Source organism: Triticum urartu, chromosome 3, assembly GCF_003073215.2.
Source record: "Triticum urartu cultivar G1812 chromosome 3, Tu2.1, whole genome shotgun sequence".
NCBI lineage: Eukaryota > Viridiplantae > Streptophyta > Magnoliopsida > Poales > Poaceae > Triticum > Triticum urartu.
Window position 1 is genome coordinate 99,307,100 of NC_053024.1, and position 7,422 is coordinate 99,314,521.

At 43.6% G+C, this 7,422-nt stretch overlaps 1 pseudogene; it reads right to left on the bottom strand.

Annotated features, from left to right (window-relative positions):
• Positions 1-3,536: 3,536 nt before the first annotated feature.
• Positions 3,537-4,728, bottom strand: LOC125546706 (annotated as a pseudogene).
• Between the last annotated feature and the right edge of the window lie 2,694 nt (positions 4,729-7,422).

Consider the following 7,422-nt stretch of genomic DNA (forward strand, 5'->3'; position numbering starts at 1 on the left):
TACTTATAAATTCATGTCCTAATTACCTCTTTGATGTTTTAGTGCAATGGTAAAAGGTAAAGTGGGAGTGGGAGTGGCATTCAAATCTTTCCTTTAGTCTGTGAGATCAGGTTAGTACAAGGATGTAACAATGTTTACTATTATCATGCCCTCCATGTTCTTTTATGATTGTTCTGAGCATCAGTTTACCTGAAGCAACTTTGCCATATGCTACATTAAGAGGTGTTCAGCTTCTTGTAGAAATATTTTCTGTGTTATCATGGCGATTGCACCATGATTTACATATACTAGTGGCTGGGGCGCCACCTGGTGGCACCTCTTGAGGCGGAAATGTGCGCACTAATCAAGAGCGATAGCTTCATGTTGGTATTAGTTAACGTCCCTGTATGACATCTTTTTTCAGCGAGAAGACAAGCAATTGAAAAGAGCGATAGCTTCATGTTGGTATTAGTTAACGTCCCTGTATGACATCTTTTTTCAGCGAGAAGACAAGCAATTGAAAAGAGCGATAGCTTCATGTTGGTATTAGTTAACGTCCCTGTATGACATCTTTTTTCAGCGAGAAGACAAGCAATTGAAAAGAGCGATAGCTTCATGTTGGTATTAGTTAACGTCCCTGTATGACATCTTTTTTCAGCGAGAAGACAAGCAATTGAAAAGAGCGATAGCTTCATGTTGGTATTAGTTAACGTCCCTGTATGACATCTTTTTTCAGCGAGAAGACAAGCAATTGAAAAGAGCGATAGCTTCATGTTGGTATTAGTTAACGTCCCTGTATGACATCTTTTTTCAGCGAGAAGACAAGCAATTGAAAAGAGCGATAGCTTCATGTTGGTTGTAAAGAGCAAGAGTGTGCATTGATAAGCACGCGTAGCAGTAGTAGATTCAGCTGAGAACCGGAAAGAAATCAAAGAAAAAAGACAGAATCAGACGACTCAGCCCTGGAGCTTGCTTGTAGTGTTCTAGCATTTCCATTCTTGAGCATGGCCTCCAGGGAAGGAAACAGATCTATGCCACCAAAGGGGCAAAGGGTGGCAGCTCTTCATGCCTGAACATACTCTGAGGCATTAGCATCATGTAGAGGTGATACATCATAAGAATTACATAGGCATATATACAAGCTGACCAACCTGTCCAGCAGATCGACACAATTCACATGCCTCTTCTAATCTTCCAGCTCTTAAAGAGAGTCCAGATATCTTCTAAAAGCAATTCATCTTGCTTCTTCTTACACATAAAGGAAAGGTGAGTTCTGATTTTACTAAATGAAAATTCTAGTTAATTCACCAAAGATGATTAATGAGAAGAGATCTTTAACAGCTGAAAGAGATTTGTCTTCTTTATAATGTTGTTAGTCCAATAATTATTGCTTCAACATAAAGGATTAAATTTGAAGGTTAGGTACTGCATGCACAGTTGTCCAAGGCATCCTCTGTTAAAGTGAGATTATGAGGTGAAAGATGGTGTGTTATCACATAAAGAGTATGAAAAATAATTCTGGAAAGGCCAAGTGGAACCAATTATAATGCATACTTGTAGCATTTAGATATCATAATAAATTGTTAGCAGTTTTATGAAAGGATCTTTACACTGTATTTGAGATAGATACCAAATAGCCTACCTTGTATTCCCTCCGTCCCATAATGTAAGACGTTTTTTGACACTAATGAGGAAGAAGTTGGGCTACTTTAGAGTTGGAGCATCAACATCCACATGCTTCACTATATTAGAATCATTATTCCTTCTCTTTCGGTACCTTTGTGTACGATGCCAAACACCAAAACATGGTAGATATGAACCAACATGAGATCCTCTCACCTACAGAATAGAAATATAGCACCACAAAAAATGTGTGTACCTGTACCATCAATTTGATCATGAATAGTAAGTTAAAGCATCACCTACTTCTTAAATACTCAGTTACTCTAGAGCTCATTGTGTGGTTAAAATACAAAAGCAAGGTCACTCAAGGAAGAAAAATAACTACTGAAATTTAGACGATCAGGACAAATCTTCCACTTCATAGAATGGAATTGTCCTTCACCCTCACGCAGAACCTATAAGATCTCTCTTCATCAGACCAATTGAGCAGCTAAAGACGAACAATTGAAATAATGGCCGGTCAGTATGTCATATGTCAAATTGCATTAGCATGGCATATTAACAAGCCCTTTACCTGTACTAATGGAGTCCTAGCAGAATTTTGAATCACTTTCCCATCTACACAGGAAGGTTTTGTCTGAAACAGGTCAACTCCGATAGAAGAGGAATTTTCCCAGTGAGGGTTCACATACCTGAAATAAACAACATGGTCATGTGTTTGCTGACAATGAAATCCGACATGTTATTCGTTCGTATGTTTCTAACAGGTTTTCAAAGGTGCCAAATGTTTGTTAGGTTAAGAGAGGTGCAAACACAAGTAAAAAAAGGAAAATGGATTTAACAAAAAACTATATAGGACCTCTGCTGCTCCTGAAGCGTGCGTCCATCTCAACATCAATATTCTTCATGCCGTCGAAGACGAGGAGGAGAGTGGCGTCCGCTTGTCCAGCGAGCCAGCCGCCACAATTCAACCCTGCTAGATCCCATCAAAGTAACAAGAACATTGTAGCCACCCTCAACACCAAACCACTTGACATTTGAAATCCCAGGTGCACAATAAAAAAATGTAGGCCATCATCATAACAGCAAAAAATATCTTAAATTTATTGTCCAAGGAAAGCAAATGGACGGGTATTACTTCTGCCCTGCAGTACCATGTACAACTTTGACTCATATAGAAACTGAGGATGCTTCGCCTTCACATTTTCCTGGACAGAGCAAAAGCACAAGGCCTTATCAGTTCTTCTGCCTTATTGACTTCTCCTATCCTCTCTTTTATGTACTCTCTCTGACGTTTAATTCTTGGGAACTAAAATGAACTAATGCAAGATTGCAAATGCAGGAGACCTTACAAAGCTCAGTGCATATAAAAGCTACCATTAATCCTTGGCAGAAAATATTTTTCAGCAGATTGAAGTGATCAGTAAAGAAGTTTGGGAAACATAAGCCTGAAGAATATACTTTCGTTATTGTACTTCCCACAAGAGTGATATATAAAGATTGCCAGACTAATCTTTGGCCCATTTTTTTCTTCAGAAATCGGCAATTATCAAGTTAAATACCAAATAGAAATACTTGCACCCATATCAAAGAGGAAAATACTGGCAGTAAAAGCAATACTGCCACTGATTATAAACTCACAAGCTTAATCGCGACCTCCTCGTTGGTATGCACTTTAGTACCTGCACCGGCAACCCTGAGCAAGGAAAACACACTTAATCAGTAATGCCGTAGACACAGCACAAAGGCAAGAGCTTTAGCTGCTTCCTAAATTTATTAACAAATTATTTCAAGCAACAGACAATGAATGCATAATACCTTGCTCGAAACAAAAAAAACTTGCAACAGAGTTGCTGCAGATTCATTCACTTGGCGCCTTACAAGGGGGTCACCTTGAATCATGAACTGTTGTTGACTAATAAATCAGTAAATCACTAGAGAGGCAACTCAGTGTTCGGATCAGACTGGGCATTGAGGTGGTGTACATAGAACAGCCTTGCATGGTTAACGGCTGCAAAGTAGAGACATATGTGCTCCTCGAGGTCAGCGAGCTGGCATAGCAGGCTAGGATGGTTCTTCCGGAGCTGCCGCACCACCTCTTCGATGGAGTGGTGCTGCCCCCTCCCGCGCTCAAGCCCTAGCCTTACCAAGATCTTGTCACCCTTGACAGTGGCGTGGAGCCCCAGCCGTTCAATGGTGTCCACGTCATTGTTGAGCACATAGGCGCCCCTGGCCGCGGTGTCAAGCCGGTCCACGTGTTGCCGCAGGCGTTTCATCCAAGTGGGGGTTGAGCAGCAAGAACCACGCGACGCTGCACAGGCAGGAGCCGCTGCCAACAATGCGGTCATGGCATGGGTGGCGATGACGAGACCAGCGATCGCAGCTCCCGTCGTGCAGGCGATGAAGCGGATGCCAGACCCGCGCGTCACGCACCGCAACAGCCGGTTCTTCCGTTGGGCCTTGAGGAGGCGGAGGTCGAGATGGGTTTTGAGGCAAGCAAAGCTCCGATGCATGCCCTGGAAGCTGGCTTCGGGGGGCAGGAACGGGTTGGGTATTTTGTCGAACAGGAGGAAGGCGTCAAACGCGCAGTTACAGTGCGGCATGGCGAGAGGGATCAGCGCGAGAACATCCGTGATGCACCCTAGAGCACCCGTGCACGACGCGGCGCCCGACCGAGGAAGAGGCAGTGCAGCGACGCGTTGTGTGTGCTGCGGAGGTAGTCCGCGGCGAGGCGGGTGAGCTCCGTGTAGGGCGCGTCCCCGAGCGCGCGCTCCACCACTGCGTCCTCCGGACGGAGCATGCCGGCGAGGGTGCTCCTATCATCATCCTCCTCGTCTTGGTCGCGCCGTCAACCCGTTGGCCGTCTCCACCTCGAGCACGGTCACGCGAGCTCCGGGAGCCCTATGTCGCGGCCAGCTCAGAGCCGTGCTTCTGGACGACGAGCACGTGCCCATCGGCCGCGACGACGAGCTAGAGCCATCACGGCGCGGACCTGGGAGCGCCGCCGCCTGCTCTGCTCGATCTTGATGTGCCGGCCTCGTGGACAAGAGAAAAGGGCGGCGGCAGCGCTGAGCGCCGGATCTGATCGGGGATGCTGCTGCTGCTGCCGCGGTTGTGGTCTCTCATGCTCGTGGTTCTTCTCCGATGGCTCCCCCAGATCTGGCAACGCTGAGAGAAACGAGCACAGGAGGCGGCGGCTGTGTTGGCGTGCGTGGGGAGGCGACGAGGCTGATCTTTTTGTCTCGCTCTTTTCTGCCCACCCAATAGCTAACTTGTTTTTTATTTTTGTCTTCTTGTGATGACGTGGATGCAGCGAGGGGTCGCCCTTACCGCGACTGTTAATGGGTTCAATGGAGTGAAGCGATAACATAGACAACCGGAGGGCAAACAAGAATTTAGTCTACTGGAGTAACCGAGTAAGTGTTGCATATTATGACCGAAAATGCTACACCTAGGTAAAGCTACGTAACCAACCTACGTAACCTTCCTATTTAAACTCTCCACCCCCCCTGATTTCAACTGGATGGGGCCCCCTCCTCTAATCTGTCCAATAAATAAATGCCACCTAGTGATTACGTTAATCACGTAGAATTCAGTATGTAGATGTAGCATTGCTCTATTATGACAGTGCTAGATACATCTGTATCTTGACACTTCTGCAGAAAACTAAAGCTTGGAGACCATTGTTAGATAATAATGAGAATAAATGAGACACGAGAGGCACGGATTTTTACGTGGAAAACCTTGCGGGAGAAAACCACGGACGCACAAAGGCGCAATCACTATGAGGAGGAGTATTGCAAGCACGAGACGACAGGCCGTCTGAGGTGCGACTACATGGGATATATATGAGGGGCAACACATAGGAGTCCTTGTAGGACAAGTAAACGAGTTGTACTCGTACGCGTCGGTACCAACGCAAAAGGCCCACACCGTATGTACTACGTCTAGTCCAATACGGTACTAGAATTTGGATCACAATTTAACAATCTCCACCTTGAGCCAAATTCCCTCCAGTAGTCGAAGAAAGTGAATAACTCCATCCAAATCAGCTTAAACACTTTGTGCGTCAAAGTCCATAGGACTAGTGAGAAATACCAACTAAGCCTGAGCAAAGCTCAAACTTATTGGTCGGAACTGGCTTTGTCATCATATCAGCAGGATTATCATGAGTATTTATTTTGCATACCTTCAAATCACCTTCAGCAACAACATCTCGAATATAGTGATATCTGACATCAATGTGCTTTGTTCTCTCATGATACATTGGATTCTTTGTAAGATATATAGCACTTTGACTATCACTAAATACGGTAGGGCAAGATGAGTCTCCACAAAGCTCAGTGTACAAACCTCTCAACCAGATAGCTTCTTTGCATGCCTCAGAAATAGCCATATATTCGGCATCAGTAGTGGAACAAGCCACAATAGACTGCAAAGTTGCTCTCCAACTCACAGCACAACCACCAATGGTGAAAATATAACCTGTGAGTGATCTTCTCTTATCCAAATCACCAGCAAAATCAGAATCAACAAAACCAACAAGTCCATCTCTAGATTTCCCAAACTGTAAATAAGCATTAGAAGTACCACGCAGGTATCTGAAAATCCACTGAACTGCTCTCCAATGCTCTTTTCCAGGATTAGCCATGTATCTACTGACAACACTCAATGCATATGATAAATCCGGACGAGAACAAACCATGGCATACATAAGTGAACCAACTGCACTCGAATAGGGAACTCTAGACATGTACTCAATATCGGCATCTGACTTAGGACATAAAGCTGATGATAATTTGAAGTGTGCAGCTAACGGAGTACTCACCGGCTTGGCATTATGCATATTAAAACGACGAAGAACTTTATCAATATATCCCTTCTGACTGAGATACACTTTTCCAGATGGTCTATCTCTGGATATTTCCATGCCAAGTATTTTCTTTGCTGCACCCAAATCCTTCATCTCAAATTCATTACTCAATTGCTTCTTTAGTTCATCAATATCTGACATTCTCTTTGCAGCAATTAGCATATCATCAACATAAAGGAGCAAATAAATAGTTGAACCTTTGACAGTTTTCAAATAAACACAACTATCATAATTAGACCTTTTGAAACCTTGAGAGAGCATAAAGGTGTCAAATCTCTTGTACCACTGTCTAGGGGATTGCTTTAATCCATAAAGAGATTTCTTTAACTTACAGACAAGCTTTTCTTTTCCAGGAATAACAAAACCTTCAGGTTGTACCATATAAATATCCTCTTCTAATTCTCCATGTAAGAATGCAGTTTTAACATCCAATTGTTCAAGCTCAAGATCATGCATGGCAACAATACTGAGTAAAGTGCGAATAGAGCTATGCTTCACAACCGGAGAAAAGACTTCGTTATAGTCAATACCTGGAATCTGACTGTAACCTTTAGCAACTAACCTTGCTTTATATCTTGTCTCATCATTAGGAGAAACACCTTCTTTCCTCTTGAAAACCCACTTGCAACGAATAGGTTTCTTCTCTCTAGGTAATCTTACTAAATCCCAAGTGCCATTCTTTTCAAGTGATTCCATCTCATCATGCATAGCGGTCATCCACTTATTACTATCACTAGAAATAATAGCCTCGGAATATGAAGAAGGCTCAGCATTACCTTCAATTTCTTCTGCAATAGATAAAGCAAAAGAAACAATATTGTACTCTTCAATTAACCTGTCAGGTTTATTACTACCCCGCCTAACTCTGTCACGTGCAAGATTGCAACTGGGTGGAACAATAGGCTGATTTTGAGTGGGAGTGACATGATCATCATTAACGACGGGTT